Genomic DNA, 19,034 nt, shown 5'->3' with positions numbered 1-19,034 from the left:
CGGTTGAATTTGTTTACGGGTGAATCTCGGAATAAGGCTAAAAATATCTTTAAAGTAAATTAAAAATTTTTCTGTTTATTTTATGTCAGATTCATTGAGAACTGGTCTAATGGTAACGCTTCTAATGCAATGGATTGTTCCAATCCAACAGGTAATTGCAAAGGATATTTTCTTTGCTTTTAGATTTGTCTATATAAGAATTTGTGTCTCAAATTTTCGAAAAAGTCATGCTTCCCCATACCTAACCTAAAAAGAACTGCTTCAGTATATCGTTTAAATTTTAAAACTTAACTTTGTATACTATGCGGTGCAAATCGATGGCTCAACTTATGATTACAATTATAAAGTATGATGAATTTAATTAAAATCGAGCTTAGACTGTATTGAAAACTTTTATCCAAACACAAATACATTTATGTTATGATAGCTTCTATTTTTTATTTTATTAAAATATTTAATTTCTGTTTCCCAGTCCAAATTTTTTTGTGTGTTTTATTTAAAAATTTATAAATTATGAGTAATTTTCAATAACTTAAAAATAGTTAAAATAGTAACTAGGTCGTGTGTGTATTGCCGGCGTAGTGGCGCTTAAAAGTACATAGATACATTGTAAATAATTTAGCACATAAGACTATATATTTAAGTCTATATGTATATACATACATACACTATACAAATATGTATTTATACAATCTTGTAAAATCTTTGTAACAAACGCAAGACCAGTGTCAGTTGTAGTGTTTCATTAAACTCATTGAAAATGATTTACATACATATTTCATGCATTCACATATGTATGTAGTTGCGTATGTTAATTGTTGCAATTTTATTTATATCTGCATAGTGGTAGTACATTTACACACATATACAACAACTCATATTTGCGTACATGCATACATTACGATTAATAAACATACATACATTTTATTAAACATTAAAATTATTTATGTTAAATTTTAAACAAGAAAAAGTTATAATGCGAATACAAATATAGTATTGTAAGTGGTTCTTACTTTCTTGAATGTAAGATGACAGTGCAAATATATATTCTTTAAAGTCTGTACGTATAACTGATTTATTAAAATAAAAAAAAGTTTCATTTACAAAAAAAAAAATATTGTAAGTTTAGCGTTTATGCAGTACATTTAATTAAAGGTAAATATATTGAAACTAAGAAAATGTATCTTAAAATTCTCGGGTGGGGAGGGGGGGGGTGGGGATCTCGTAAGCTCGTAAGTATAGCGTAATTTTAGACGCAAAAGAAAATATCTTTTTAACCGACTTCAAAAAATGGAGGAGGTTATCAATTCGTCGGAAAGTTGTTTTTAATTTTTTAATGTTTTTTTGTATGTTACCGCATAACTTTTAACCACGTGAACCGATTTCGATTATTCATTCTTTGTCGAAAATATGGTCCCGTGCTACTTTGGTTTAGATCCGATAATTGATTTATGAAGAAATTAACGGTACTCCTAAATTTTTATGTGATAATTTAAGTTGGTTGTGTTTTTTTGCTTTAAAATTACTATGCTAGGTTCGTAAAAGGACATTTGAATCGAAATTAATAAATGCTTGTTTTCACTATGCCAAATTCAATGGGATTTGTCGTTTGATAGGTGAAAATGTTTTGTCAAAAGGAATTAAAAAAAGTATATACGATTGATTTAGATCAGGGCTCGAATCGTCACATACGATATCGTATTACTCATCATTTGAAAACACATTTTTCGGATAATGACATAGGTGAACGTACTATTTATCCCATTCAGGTTATACGACTCACGTATCACGTAATTATCTTTCGTATGGGTTTCGATCCGTGAACGGATGTTACGATTCGAGCCCAGAATAGGTCTTCATGTGCTGCTAAATATGCTGTCTGTCAGGCTTTGAATAATAATGGCCCTTATTATAAGTTGCATTCAATTTTCGATCTTCGCTGGTTATCAAAGATTGAATGTGAAATTCGTATTATTATCTATGCAACCGTGTCGAAATTTCCGTTGAGTAGCGAATTTCTGTCGAACAGAATTTTGCTTTCGATGCTGTAGCGAAGTGTTAGGAAATTGTGAAAAATTTATGATTTTGCGTTTGTTTTCTTACTTTTTGGGCGGCTAGACACAAGTTTTAAACAATTTTTTATTAATTTCATGCAAGTCTAACGTCGTGAATACTGGAGACAAGCTGGTTTCACTTATGAAAGAAAATCCCATTACCCATTTGGCACGATCTCTGAGAACAAAACCGTAGAGCTGTTGATAGTTTTAAAATATTTTAAATATATTTGGATCGAGAGCATTGCTGCAGTAGGTTTTGTCGGAAGTTTTAAATAAATCTGTGGACGAATTTCCTAAATATATTGTATCTATGTCAAATAATATTCGAAAGACTAACCTTAACGTTTTCTACTCCTGGCCAGTTTACTAAACTGTCATCTTCTGACGAATCGACGAACCAGAACTCCGTTGTGCTCATTTTTACCAAGATTTTATAAACTCGCTTTCTTTTTTACTTCATTTTAATTTGCACAAATTTACATATCGTTGTTTAAAGTATAAAACCGCGTAACTGACATTGGCTGCCAAAAATTGGATTTGCTCACACAAGCTCTTGGCTCAATCCTTATTCATTCGTCCTGAAATCTACTTGCCAGAAATGCGATTTCTTTAAAAAAATTGAGAACCATTGTGAAATATTAGTGTTTTTACTCTCTAGAAAATAATTTATGCAACTTCACATACGCGGTTTTGCATTATCTTGATACGCGGTTTCTGCAGAGAAATACGCAGCATACAAAGCCACCCTTCGAATAGCTATGCGAGCGACAGTGGAACGATACCGGGAGATGAGGAGGGAGGTGAAACGTCTATGCAAAAGAAAGAGACGAGAGGCAGAAAGACGTTCCTCCACTTGACCAAGACGAGGTGAGAACGGCTATAAGGCGGCTTAAAAACAAAAAGGCGTCGGAGAAAGCGGTATACGGGCTGAGCTGTTCAAATCCGACTTCGAAGATCAGGTCGGGCACATGTACCAGCTACTAAGCAGAATTGGGTCTGATGAATACATGCCGGAATCTCAGTGTACTTTGTCCAATCCACAAAAAGGGAGATCGCGCCATTTGCGTCAATTACCTCAGAATTAGCCTTCTTAATTTTTTTACAAGGTCCTGTCGACGATACTATGTGGGAGACTGAAGCTCTGAACTAACCAGTTTTGGACCTTATCAGTGTGTCATCAGATCTAGTCAGGCCACCATTGACCAGATTTTCAGTGCATGTCAAATTCTGGAAAAGACACTCGATATGAAAACCGACACCCTCTTTTTGTCGATTTTAAAGCTGCTTTTGATAGCACGAAAAGAAGCTGCCTGTACGATGCCCTGTCTAAATTTGGGATCCCCGCAAAACTAATGCGGCTATGTAGAGTGATGTTGAGCACAACCTTCAGCTCCGTCAAAAAACGGAAGGATCTCTCCGCGCCGTTTGAGATCAAACGTGATCTTATACAAGGCGGTTCAGTCTCGTGTGACTTATTCAATCTGATGCTGGAAAGTGTGATACGAGTACACACACATACCTACATACATATGTACGTGCGTGTATAATATACAGAATCAAGCACAATTTCTTGAGTGCACACCAAGATTGAAAAGAATGCTCCTTAAAGTTAACTGTAAATACAGATATTGTCATACAAATTTAATAAACATAAATCAAGTAGCTAAACTCCGGCATAATATGTTTAACAACCACTTCCGGATATTTCGGAATCAAATAAAACCAGCCAGAAAACAAAACTGAAAATTGGTATGTAAATTTAGGACCGGTTTGTGGCAGAAAGAAAATTGAGTTGCCAAGAAAAATAAGCACGAAAAACGAGAAAAACAAGGAAAAAGTAAATAATAAAAAAAGCAGCAAAGACGGTGCCAGCAGCGAACAGTGCGATATTTGTACAATCTAGGTGGACAAAAGTACTAAAAAGAATATGCCCCGAATTCCATTGTTTTTACATACATACCCATCTTTTGACAATCCATTTAACTTACTATATAATTTGAGCTTAATTTTTTCAACAAAAAAAAACCGACTGTTCTGCTTAAAGATTTCTTAACACTCGTCCTTTTGATAACCATATTTTAAAATTTCATGTAAATTATGTATAATTAAACGAAATACCATTTTCAAAACAATTACCTCAAATATTTTTCGTCTGACATTGTTATAAATATTTCATGCAAATGATGAATTAAGTGAAAATTCATTTTGTAAACATGTGGCAACCCTACTAAATATAGTTCTTAAATAAAGGATTTTAAAACCATTTCCCTTGCTAACTATCGGTTAGTAATTCATTTAACTTATTAAATAATTTTAGTTTAGCCCTTTAAACTGCGGCAACCCTCAAGCACATCAAAAATGTTCTAAATTGTCAAACTAAGTATTTCTTGAAGCTCTTTCATTTGACATCCATCGTTAATATTTCATATAAAAAATAGTTCAATTAGACTTCTCGAATAGGTGGCAACCCTATTCAAAATATTTTCAAACTACTAGCTTCTTAAATCTCTTTTGTATGACACCTATATATATACCTTATTCACTTACCAAATTCTTTTCATTGAAATTGAGTTACATTAAATATATTACTATTTTTCAAAAGGGCCATTTTGGCACTTTATGCCAAATTGAAAAATTTAGTGCCATTTGCAGTAAAATGGGCAAAAATGGCATGTTTTTAGCCAAGTTGGCAGCCCTGTGATCACACTGTGCAGCGGGTGAACTCAATGTGTTGAGAATCTTCAAACGACACTCGTATGTGGCGCTAGTGTCAATGCAGCTTAAGGGCAAGAAAATACGAAGAAATAAGAATAAACAAATGTTTGGTTACAACCACACATATGCAAACTTCTATATATCTTCTTTAAGCCCAGAGATGACCAAAAAGTTCTGGCTGTCGCAAAAAGAATAGAGTCCCCACAAAGAAAAAAAAAGATGAAAAAATTTACATATGTATGTATATGTGCTCGCTTATCGCACTTTGAGCTGCGTAAAAATACTAAAAAATTTGTATTTGTCTAACAACACATTTTGTTCACACATTTTCTTTCTTTGCTGCAAGCTCGAGAGTTTAAGCTGAAAAGAATATGTAAATACAGTCAGCGTAGAAAATATGACGTTTTGACGAATTTATTTATTTTATTTCTATGTACATATATGAAAATTTAGTTGATTCAACAGCAAAAACTAAAAGAATACATTTTTTTAAAATTTCATACAGAACTCGTAGAAAATACCAAGAAATTTTATTCGAAATTTAAGATATTTCAAATCGGTTCTTATGACAAATTATGAGCATGCGGTTTTGTAGGCCATTAAAAAAGAGTGTGTTCATGCGTTATACATATATATAGAAGAAAATACGCAACACCCTCGGCAAAAAAAGTTTTCAAAAATCAACGGTAATTTTTAGCGACTTGAAACTTGCACTTTATTATTAAAATTGAATAGGCATAAAACTGTATACACAAAATTCTTCTAAGGAATTGAATTGAAATATTGAAATTTTCGGCGACAAATTCTTTGTATTTCTTGCATTTTCCCGACCTCTGCATGAAAAAAAATGATTCTTTTAGTTTTTGCCTTTGAATAAACTATAATTTTATAAAAAATATAAGAAAAATTTGTTATAGAAAAGATAAATAAATAAAATCGTCAAAACGTCAGCGTGTGCATATTTTTGACGCTGACTGTGTGTGTTTATAAAGAATTAAGCTGTGATGTAAGAGGTGCTGCACCACGGCACCTGCTAGCTGTGGTGCGAGCTAACAGTGAAATGAGGAAACACATATTGATATAAAGCAGCTGTCATCTCATTAGGGATGAAATGATGCGAGTAAATGCAAGTAGATACTCGATACATTTCCTTCGATGCCAAGTAATTTTGATATCGATACTTTTGAACCAAATACTGAGTAAGTATCGAAAAAAAATACTTGTATCGAAACCCGATACTAAAGTATATGTTAGACGCGTGGTAAGTGTAAGTCCTTTTCAAAAGTCAGTCAAACTCAAGAATCTCTAAAAGAGATTGCTGGAGCAGTTACAGCTTGCATGGTTTTCGAAAACAGTTTATATTTCTGAAAATCAAACTTTCCAATACTACTTTTTGTCTGTTTACACGGTGAATGCAGACAAGTCCACTTTCAACTATGTTACCAGACATTTTTATGCTAATAACAGAATTAGTGACCTGAAAAATTTACTAAACCTCTTAAAATGTACACAAAACAGTCACAAAATGTCCAATTTATTAATACGGAAATACCCCATATCAGTAGAATAAATAAATTATACGTATTTTTCATATTTTATTCAACATCATACAAAATCGTAAAAAAAAATGCGTCATAAGGCAACACTCGATTGGTTTGACCACATATATTTCAGATATCGATACTTTATTTCGATACTACTTCCAAGAATAAGATACCTGCATGGAATAGTTTCATCCCTACGTCTGATCAAATAGTTTTAAGTTTGTCAAGCTTTAATTAGCAGCGGAATTTGCTCTTTTTTTTGGTAGTGGTTGTGCCAGTTTTGAGCTCCGCAACTACCACAACTGTTTGCATATACGGTTCAGAGATGCTTATGCAATTTTCAGCCTGAGTTTCTTCAAACAAAAAAGTTACATACATACATCTAAAAAACTGCTTAGAAATCATAGACGAAAGGGTGGTTCTAAAATGGTCAAGTCAAATGGTTTGAAGCTCTCTCGGTATCTAAGATCAGTTTTATTTTTGCGCAAGGAAAGACAAAATTTTGTAGTAACTATATTTAGTTAAGTTAATTACGTGTATAATATATATCTCAGGAATCGATTCAGAATCATTTAAAAGGGGTTCTGCAATAACCTAAAAACTACGAAAAATAAAACTTTGCATCATTAATAAGTCCTTTTTAAAAGTGATGGTCAAAAGTTCGAACTTATATAGACAGACGTCATTGGTATACAAGCGGATCATTCTAGATGGGTTGTTAAAGAATACGATTTTGATTCGTAAGAATCAGTAGTATTCAAAGATACATGTAAGTTTCTGCAAATTAGTTAAGCTATTCATATTAATTATTTAACAATACCAAGGAAGCCTGAAATTATGCAAATTATGTAGCCGGATTCCAACATTCACCATCGCTAACTGAAATCTCCAAAAGAATAGCTGGCGCGCCTAACCAAATGTAACATTTAATTATTTTAATTAATTTAGTGCTTTTCTTAATTCAAAACGCGAAAATTTTTGAGTTTGGTGCTTGGTGCGTTTTTTGGTGTTTTTTTTTTTAATTCCAAGACACCTTAACTGTAAATCTGAAACAAAAATATAAGTTAAATTTAGAGCAATTGGAAGTTTCGTAAGGAACTTTAGAAAAATGGAAACAAAATCATGGTACAATGACAATCATAAGCGAAAATGCATATGTTTGTCAGAAAAATATGTGGCAGCACTTTCAATCATGCCAGCGTTACATACGGTAATTTGCCATTGCTTGCAAAAACGTCCATGTTTCTGGGACCAGAAATCGATCTTTAGGCCTTTAATTTGGACTGAATTTGTTTTACTTTTTACGAATATTTAAAAAAAGTACCTACATCTCCAAACAGTAAAATTAATAACGAGCCTTCGACCGGCGAGTAATGCTGGATTTCCACTAGGCATTCAATGACAAATGACAAGGTCGGGCATTATAAAATAATCGTGTCGTTACATTAAAACAATTGTCATTAACTTCATTTCTATATGGCTTTTTTAAAAAGGCATACATTTTGGTCATTTCAATGCCTAATGGAAATTCGGCATAAGAAACATTAATTTTTATTAATTTGAATGGCAAACCGACAATAAAATTTTGTATGCATACAAAGTCCATTAAATCCTCCAATAAAAATTTGCTGCTTTTTTCGAGAACAAAAACGCTATTTTTCTTGGGATTTAGTACTTTTTCAAATTCAAAACTTGGCAACACTGCTCATACGCCGTCTACGAGTACGGCTATGTAAGATATGGCGTATGAGTAACATTACTTCCGGCTCCTATTTCCTTTGCACATTTTCATTTGACCATTGAAAAGTTGTTTATTTATCCATAGATTTTCTTTGTTAGTAGCTTAATTTTTTGGCAAAAGCACATTCTTTAATAGAAATGAAAAAAAATAATTTAATGACAAAATTTTCTTATTTTTTCATTTTTTGTTAAAGATTGAAATTTTTTAAGATATATAGTAAAAATTATCATATTCATATCAAAGTAAAGGTGTTTGAGAAACTATATATTTTTTTGTAACTTCTAAAAAATAATTTATTTAAATCAATTATGCAAAATTCTTAAAGAGATCGCAGCACAAAGTGTGCCCGGACCTACAAGTTTTTCTATAAAAATACCGTCCAAGCTTTAAACTAAAATTGTATGGGCTATAAAACTGCAGACCCACAAATGTTCTAAAGATTCAGATTAAAAAGTTGAAATTTTTATGAAAATTTGTTGAGATTTCCTAAATTTTATATAAAGTTTGCAACTGTGATTTATATGGCTTTGGTTAAATGGACAATATTTTTATAGAACAAAAAAAAAAATAACTCGAAAAATTAAAAAAAATCAACATGCGGTCATTTGTTTGAGTAACTGTATGTATATACATATGTATGCTCATATACAGTGGACCGTACCACCTTACAGGCAAACAAAAAAGTTCGTGATACACCCCTTAGCCTAAAATACTTTTGCAAAGGAATTTCGAATACAAATTTTTTTGCCGTTTAATTTTACACTTTTCGATGACAAGTACATAAATACTTGAATTCGGTAATTAAAATTTTCTTAACACATTTTTAAAGTTTAATGATTTTTAGTGCGCTATAATTTACTGGCATTAGGGTGGTACGCTAGGTTGATAACAACTGAAATCTGGTGGGCAAGTACTAAAACGGGCTACCTGATTTTAATGAACTTTGAAACAAGAAATCTGTATCCTCTGTAGGTCAGACTGTTCATGCCCAAGGTATGGCAAAAGATGTAAAAAGGCGTTATTTTTTTTTCGAAACTGCCTAGTACATATATTTTATACTCGGGCGGTTACGGCAAACTTTTTTTCCGGTACGGTCTAATGCATTGTTTAAACTTCGGCAAAGGTGTTCAATGGCTTAAACAAAACCTCCGAAAGTATGTAGGGTCCACATTGTAAACTTTCGCCAACGATATGCAAAGGCTCTGCTTTTCTTTGGAAACATTATTCGGAGTCGCAAACCGCACTGGCGTTGGCAATGGTTTCGGCGGGATGATGAGTTAGCGTAGAATATAATGCTGGGATTCGTAGAAATAAATATTTACATATTATCTCCATACAAAAATACATACATACTAGATACATGTAGCTAAATTTTAGGCTATGAATTTCATCCAGCTAATATAAAGCTAAAATCCTGTGCACATATTTGCACACATTTACACACATAAATATGTACATATACACAGGCAGGTTAGCCAGCAAGTGCACGCCAAATCGAAAAATCGAGTAACTCTACAGCAATTCAGACTCACCTTAGGTTAGCCCTCAGATTGGCCCTATTCTTACCAGCACTAGTCCCTCATAATTCCCCTGCCAATGGTTTCAACTGCTATTTTTAGCATTGGCGTGTCATTGAAAAAGGACCGGTCCAATCAACACTGACCGTAAGATAGTCCTGGACTAGTCCAATTTTGGCGATTTTTTTCGTTGGAGTAAGATTGCGTTCTGCACTTCACAGATGCTTTTTCATATTTCGGAAACACAAACAATCATTTTTTTTTTATCATTTTATAACCATGTTGCCCCTGACGACATTTGAACCCGGACCCTCCTGAATGCTAATAAATAGTGGCAAGCATCTCTGCGCCTTGAGCTACGCCACGCATGTTAATGTGTGTTCAAATTTTCACTTTGAATCAAAGCCAGACCAAACGATTGGGACATTCACAGCGTGGTGATTTAAAATTTTTTTTTATTGAATTGTCACTGTCAAACTGTACTTTTCGTCTATCTCTAGACCGATTCCTTGCGGACTGGTCGAAAGCTGACATTTTCGATGCAAGCAAATGGCCAATTCTGATCAGTAAAATTTTAATCAGTGAAGTACTGGTCCTTTACGGAAAATTGGCTGCCTTATTGCTGCAGGGAAATAACGCACGTCTAATACATACATATATTTTCCACCTAACGTATTTATTTAAGTGACGGTACACACATGCATATCGTCGTTTAAAGTACAAAACCGCGTATCAACAAAATGCAAAACCGCGTGTGTGATGTTGAATAAATTATTTTCTAGATAGTAAAAACACTGCTTTTTTCAAAATGGTTCTCTTTTTTATAAAGCAATCGCATTCCTGGCTAGTGTATTTCAGGACGAATAACGATTGAGCCAAGAGCTTGTGTGAGCAAATCAAATTTTAAGCAGCAAATATCAGTTACGTGGTTTTGCAGAATTACGATACGCGATTTTGTGCTTTAAGCGACGATATGAATATATGTATGTACCCTGCAGGAAATTAAATTAGTAATTAATTAACTACTTTACTTTCAATGATAACTAATTGAAATTCACACTATTTTACCTGCAACGAACTCATTTATGTATTTAACAAGGCGATGTCCTAGGAAACAGTCAATTGCTTTTTCCTGCCGGTATTTTTAACTACTTTAAAATGCATTTGGCTTAAACAACTTCAAAGTCAGTATGTTTCTTTTGAATACGCTTGTATTATGCACTTCACAGATACTTTTTCATACTTCCAAGACACAAATTGTTTTTTTTTTTGAGTAAAAAGACTATCGAAACATTTTCTATTTGCATTAATTCTAAAGTAGTCTTTCAATTAGTTGATTAAAAAAAAAAATCACTTGTTTCCGTAAGGGTACATTCCATAAAAATATATATGTTTGCGTATCTCCAAAGCCAGTTGGCTAGTTTAGCTCACTTATTTGCTTTACGTTGATAACACAGGGAATATAGAAATGTTAACGAATGGGAGAATGCCCAAAAGCCTTTGGTAGCTCAGCCGACGAACACCCATAATACCCACAAAGAGTTACAGAATCCCTTAGGTTGCTGATATATTTGTCCGTTTGTAATTGCATATATTTCTAAATCACTAGCATACCTGTGTACCTTGTGTAAATAACATTGCCGGAAGTGTAATCCCATAACGGATGCCAACTCGTCATTCACTTCAGGCAAACCAAGTGTGGACTATCCACAGCCAGCTAACTAACATTGCATCTAGCCGTCCAGCTGAAGGAAATCGTAGTTATACTCTGACTGCCATACAGTTTGTTGTACATACATATGTGCCTGATTTGTTGACATGTGAAAAGTTTAGCAATCATTTTGTTATTTAGTTGGCAATCAGCAGACGACAATAGAGGAAATAAAATGGATTTTTAAAATATTTGCCTATTTCGGCTCCTATATATGTAAATGTAGGTGTGCGTAGGTAAGAGTCATTGGTGTTGGCTTTTTATGTACATACATACATACATACATCGTTATTTAGTTTTCATTTTTATACAAATATGAAAAATATATCATACAAAGAGCTTTTAATTCTTTTCAAATACGAGCACTCACAAATAATATTTGGAAAAATTTGACCAAATAAAATACCTTTTAATACCTTAGGCTTATACTGAAAGGTGAATAGTATTTTGGGAATCAAATTTAAATCTGTCGACATTCAAATTCACTTGGGTCCACCAACGAAAAAAGGGCTTATTCTGTAATGGAGGAGTTTTTAGTGGCGGCATGAGCTATTGTTTCACCGATTGAAAAGCTACATATGTCGCGGTCAGGGCTAGGGTCATATTGGGGATAAAATGATGCCAAAAAGTGCCAAATAGAAAAATAAAAGTGACATTATTTTTAATCAAAAAAAAAAATTGTTTCTTTCCCATTTAGTAATTAAATAGGAACCACGTTTATAAAGAAAAAATTCAAAATTTTAGTTGGTGAAAAATTAGTACTATTTTTAAAAAGTATCATTTTGGCACTTTGAGATAAATTGAAAGACTAAGCGCCATTTGAAGTGAAGAAGGACCAACAATGGCAACGCAAATATGATGAAATTTTAAACTGACGGTAATTTAGTACATTGTACGAAAATATTCGTCCGTTGTACGAATTTAAAAAACATGTTTCTGCATTTGTTCTATGTACGAGTGTATTAAGTAAATTGTACGAATACAGAGTCGTAGATTTCGTATATTTTAAAACCACACGTAAATACTACGAATGCCTTCGTACAATATACAATCCGTTATCGGAGGTTTCGTCGTGGAGGCTGAAGTTTCCGACGGTGGCGCCAAAGATCCCGTCATTGAAATCGCCAAAAACGATTTTTATATCGAGTCATGGGCAGCGCTCATATGCTCCCTCCAAGCGCTCATAGAAGATATCCTTGGACGCCTCGTCCTTCTCTTTTGTCGGAAAATGGGCGCAGATGAACGAAATACTGAAGAATCTCGTTTTGATGTGGATTGTGGCTAGACGTTCGTTGGCCGGGGTGAACGCCAGTACTCGGCGACGCAGTCTCTCTTCCACCACAAATCCCACAACTATAGTAGACGTCGCAAGGCTCCACGCCTACCTTGCCTGGCCCCATCCATCGCATTTCCTGGATGGCGGTGATGTCAGCCTTAGTCTTCCCGAGGACATCAACAAACCTTTCCAATTAAGGGTCCGGATATACCCTCAAATCATAGTCCTTATTACGTTTGCCGTGGTCGTTATCAGAAAAAGGGGGTCTCATCCGAGACTGCTTTTTGTTTTCGTTGGGTAGGGTTTTAACGTGACGGGAACTAAACCCAGCGCACGGGAAGTTTTACACCTTCTCACAAACGGGTGTTTGGTCGCTACCTAGAGGATACGTGGATATAAATATCCGGACGTTGTGAGCTGCGATTTGAACCGTACGCATAAGAAACACTTCTGGCCACACCCAGGTGAATGACAGTCAAAAGCTTTCCACTTATGGGCACGGAATCATACTCCATTATAAGACTTCACTTAATGGATATATTCAGTAACGATATTCGCCTTTTTGCGAAAACCGGGCTTCGAGTTATTCAAAAAATGCCAATTTGAGGAAACCCAGTTTCCCCATTTTCAAATTAAGAAAACTCTGGAAAAATAGGTTTAGTTTTACATATTATATATTATATACATATATCTATATTAACATCATTTTTTGTACCCACCTTCGGCGTTAGTAAAGTGTCGCATAATCGCTTTGATATGTTCGAAAAAGAAAGGCAAGCACACTTCAGCGCTTACGCGTAATACAAATTACTTATTCAATTGTTTTCCATTTCGGTTTCTTTATCTTTGTTGTTTTTTGTTTGTTTTGTATTGCCTTTTGGAACCGCAGTTCTTATGCTGCTTGTGCGCGCATTTTGTTTGCTTTGTTTTAGTGCACACGCCGCGATTCGCTTTTATGTTTTATTTCCATTTAGTATTGCCACCTCGTTGCACATACTTAGGTGTTGTCAGTCATAGCATTAAAAGCGAAGCGTGAATGGGAAAACCTGCATTCCGACCCCTGCTCTCCTCTAGCTTTTTCAGTGAAGCATATGAAGTTGCTCATACGACCCTGCTGTAGCTTTAGAAATAAACTAGTGAACCCGCATGGCGTTAAAACGCCCGAAACTTAATTTCAAAACTTAAAAACTATTTCAAATGTTAGTCAGAGTTATAAGAGCTGTTTGGCAGAGTACATGTTTTTAGTTTCATCAAATTTCAAATCACCCTATACCGATGAACAAAGTTCTTAATTAAATAAAAATAAAAACTTTACCTCACATCTACAGATAAAGTCTTAAATATGACCTCTCATTTTTGAAATTCCCTGAATCAAAATCTTAAATCCCTTTGGTGTGATACACATGTATTTCAATTTGATTGCTCGAACAAATGGCAACCCCCCTAAATAAATGAACATGATGAACTTGAATGAAATGATGATTTTTAAACACGTAACAACCATCTTCAAATGATAAAACTAAATATTTTTTAACATTCTTTCGTTTGACTGCGGTGTTGTTATATTTCATATAATTTATGTATTAGTTAATTGAGTTAGAATTTTCAAACAGGTGGCAGCCCTCTTAAAAAGTATTTTCAAACTTCATCCATGTTAACTCTCCTTCGCTTGACATTGCGATACATATTTTAATTTGCTGATGAATTAAGTGGAATTTGATTTTTTAAACATGTGGCAACCCCACTAAGTACAGTTAAGAAATACAAGTTTTTCAAACCCCCTTCGACTGATACCCATATTTTAATAATTCATTAAACTTATTAAATAATTTGAATTTGATTTTTTAAACAGGTGGCAACCCTCTTTCAACATCTAAAAAATATTCTTAATATTTACCGTTCATGTCCGTTTTTATTAAAATATTTTTAAATTACTATCTTTTGAAACCCCTTTCATTTGGTACCCATATGGTGATGCATATTGTTCTTACCCAATATGATTTTTTAAACAGATGGCAATCCTCCTATAGTTCAGCTGAGAAACAAAGCTTTTCAAACCCGTTTCGGTTGATACCCATTTTGCAATAATTTACTTATTATTTTTTTAAATTTGAATATAATTTTTTAAAAGGTGGCAACTCTCTCTTTGAAAAAATAAAGCCTTATTGCACATACAGACCAAACCTATTAATTTGACGTTATATTTAAAAAAAAGCCACTTACAGTTCAAAAAATTTCATACTTACAGATTCATGTCGCTGGCATTTCCATTTCATTTTTAAGTTCAAGTGATTTATAAACATTCGCTCTCTGCACTTATTAAAGGTTTATTTGAAAAAAACTTCAAAAAAACTTAATAAAAACATTTACTGCTTTTTGGGTAATTTCCATCCAACCAATTTTTGTGTACATGTACCTATTATATGCATCCATGTACTAGTTGTCTGTATGTATGTATATAGGTATATTTTCTTTTCTAAAGTTCAGCAGCAAATGCATCGGAGGCCTGCACTGAAATGTAACTTATTTCAGCAGTTGTTACCCATCAGTCGTTTCTTCTTCGAAAAAAGTCCGCCCTTATTTGATTATCATTAGCAAGTTTGCTGTAGCAGTGACGAGAACACGAACCAGCTTCCATATATGTATTTGCCATACTACTGTCACACGAGCACAAACAGTCATGCAGATTAAGTAAGGCGCACGACCGGCAATTTTGACCAACGCTTTACCTTTGACCAAATTATAGGTTCGCTGCTTTTGAAGGCTGGAGGTTGATAAAGGCTTTGAGGGATATTTGTTGGCTAACTGACCAGGTATGGTATTTTCATGAGCCTGCCTGTAAAAGTATGAATGTATGCATATGACAGTGAATCAAGGCTGTCCATGTTGCATAATGAAATTGTAATTGTATAAAAGTGCATATATACCGAGATACATTCATATATGCTAACTATGTCAAAAAGACATCAAGCACTTGCCGAATTGTAGTTAAACCCGCTCTACATATGTATGTATGTACATATGTGCATTCTTTCAAATCAATAGTTATTAAAATACGAACAAAAAATAGAGTCATAGGTGGAAAATAGTAGCATCAATCACTTTTACTCACTACTCTGCGATTTGCTGCTTTTTCCTTTCAAGTAACCGCATCTGCATATAAATATATGCACATACGTAAAGGCATATGCACCTACATACATATCGCACACACACACACCGTCTTCAAAAGAGTCACAACTCAAAATAATCGTTCGTTAGAAAATGCGAAAAATTGTTTCGTATCTTATCATATGGGCAAGGGCGATTTTACCTTAGGTTTTTTTTTAACAAATTATAAAAAAAAATTGCTCCAGCTTTTTCTGAAAAGGTAAATAAAAGCTCTGTGTACATTTTTAGCGCATAATTTCAAAAATGCTAAATTTTGAGTTGTGACTCTTTTGAAACCAGTGTGCGATATGTATGTATGTACAACACATGTGCCCGCGCACTTACTTTCGCTTGCTACTGTTACAAATTTGATTTGCTTGTAGGTGACCCTTGTTGTTGGTAATTAATTGTGGTCTAATGTGACATTTAGTGCCAATTACTCTAAGCCACCTTCGACACGATTAAAACCACAGCAAATGAAATTAGTTAAATCCCTTACAAGGTTAACTGGCAAAAGAGACTAAAAGAGCTGCCAATTTAAGCTTTACTGCTTGATGGTTGAAAATCAGATTTTGTAATGTTATTTATTTGACACAAGACAAATCGGTTGTTTGTGAATATGCAAATTTCAATTTAGAACGCTTCTAGTTAAATTGTAGGGATAATCACAAGTTTTAAAATGAAACTAATAATGCCGAAAACCGAAAACTTAATTCCGGAACAGATAATTTCCTCAAGATGTTTGAATTTTTATTAAAAGAATTCAAATTTTAGCAAGGAAAAAACTAAAATAGTAACAAAAAATCCTTTGAATTTCCATTTTTATTGAAGTCTGTTCCTTTGCCAAAAAAAATCAAGTTACTAACGATGAAAATCGTTGCATAAATAACGAAGTTGTGAATGGTCAAATGATTTCTAGCAAATAATTTTTAGCAGCAGGAACTAATACCCTCATACGCCATATCGTAGAAAGCTGTATTCGTACATGCACGTAAATATGTACATGGCGTACAGTCGTCTGACAAAAAAACTATTTGCTCGCTGCGTACGAATCTGAAGTCATATTTCAAAAATTCAAAATGGCGGATCTAATATCACAGTGAGATGCAAGAAGTTTCAGGTTTTATGAAAATAGTGCTCCCTTTGGCAAACGGGAGCTTGTTTTTTAAGTATTTGAGTGTTGAAAAATCGTAAAAACCAAAATCGCAGCTGATCCTCGTAAAGTTTTAACAGATAATAATAATATGAAACAAAGAACAAATAAGAAAAGCTATTTTTCGGCACTCCATTTCCTCAAAATTTGTAAGCACTAAATTTTATTCAAAATTTTTTTTCCTATAGAATATTTATTTAAAAAAAAAATTTTTTTTAAATAATTGAATAATTACTTTTGCTTTTGGTAAAAATATTTTTTTCTAAAGAAAATTTTCCTTAACTAATATTACAAAAATATAATTTTCAGAAAAAAATTCACAGTAAATTTTTTTCTTCCTAAAATTCCGCTTTAAAATGCATTTTTTTCCTTAATGTTTCTTTTCTAAAAATTTTCTAAATGAAAATATTTTCAAAAATGTATTGTTTTCCTTAACTTATATTTCTTCAACAACTAATATTTTTCTAGGTAGGTACCATATTTTTCTAATTCATGGTAATTTGTTTTTAGTTTTGATAAAGAAATTATATTTGTATTCCCAAAATTTTATCAATAAAATAACTACATAAAAATTGGGCACATTAAAAAAACAGAAACAGTTTTTTTTTTTTTATGAGGCGCGAAACTCTTTGGGAAGCATGTTTCGCTTGGTCTTTAAAGGGTTAAGAAATCAGTATTGCTTAATAAAAAAAGTCAGGTTTCAAAAATTCAAAATGGCGGATCCATTATGGCGCGCACAATAATGGGGACATCAATAAACTTAATCAAAAATTTGCTACTCGAATAAACAGCGCCAAAAAGTCATTAAAAATGCCTGACAATACGCCTAAAAGTATGCCAAGTTGAGCGGACATAAAGATTATATTAAAAATAAGAGAATACCCATAACGGTGAATATTAAATAAGTGAATAATGTACGACATTTCAAAGTTATTTGCAAGTGTTGTTGCGTGCTAGTGTGCCAATGTTGCTGGCAAACAGCCATAGATTTTGGCTTTAAAAAACCTCTATCTACCTGTTCGATTGTTGGCGTTCGTTTGCACTGCTGCACGGCGACACTAGCCATTTTGGCGACAACTTGTCTGCTGCTGGTCATACAGTTGTGATAAAAACGTTTGGTCATTGACTTTTTACGGTTGAGAATTTATTAATTTTTAAAGCGTCTTTCCCCGCATTCGTTACGAAAATAGATAGCATTGAAAATTTTTATTTTCGAACGTTTGCTTTAAGTGAGGTCAAAATTAAATAAATGGCGCGTTTAAAGCAACCAGACAATGGACTTTTGCAAGAGTATATATATGTAGATATTTTTTGAATAAATACTTATTTATATGGCGCATTTATGCGAGTTATGGGAATCATTGTCTCTGAACGGAAATATTTTTTCTCACCAAAATCGGAAATTCACTGGCTCTTGTGTCACATACAAAAGGATATACACAATAAGCGGAATTGCCAAATTAAAAAATAAAACACCAATTTGCCTATGGATATACATGCAATTGTATACAGTACATACATATGTACATACCTATGTTCAGTTTGTGTTCAACGCGAAGTCCATTGTCTGGTTGCTTGACCTACTCGCTGGTGATATGTGTGCGATACATGGCAAATAAATCTCAGAAAATAAACCGTTTGTAAGTGGTTGTGAATTGAGTAGCCCACTCGCTCACTTACTCTCCAATGCATTGGGAAATATGAATGTAAAATGTATTCAAAGCAATGGACAACAGCTTCGCTGAAATTCTGTCAATGTAATCATGAAAAAAGGGAGAAAATACGGGAAATACTTTCAATATGTGAAGTGAGGTGTGAAATTAATACATAATATTTAACACAAATCTTAAAATAGCTCTGGGCTCTGTGAGCCAACGTTTCTCTAAAATACCACAAAATACAAAATACTAATTTGAAATTTGCAAGTAAATTTTATTATATGATAAAAAATTTAAATCGATGAAAAAATGCAAGCAGAAATAATCGAAAAAAATACAAATCCAAAACAACGATTACATTGATCAAAAATAAATAAAAATCACAAAATAACGATTAAATTTGACCGCAAAAATGAAATTTTTAGCCATTTAGCAACGCTTGACCAATATAGTATTTTTCAATTCCTCACATGAATTGCACGCGCAAATAAAAATCTCGCACACCGACTTAC

Source organism: Rhagoletis pomonella, unplaced genomic scaffold, assembly GCF_013731165.1.
Source record: "Rhagoletis pomonella isolate Grant_MI unplaced genomic scaffold, Rhpom_1.0 Rhpom_scaffold_00005, whole genome shotgun sequence".
Classification (NCBI taxonomy): Eukaryota; Metazoa; Arthropoda; class Insecta; order Diptera; family Tephritidae; genus Rhagoletis; species Rhagoletis pomonella.
This window is presented reverse-complemented; position numbering follows the sequence as displayed.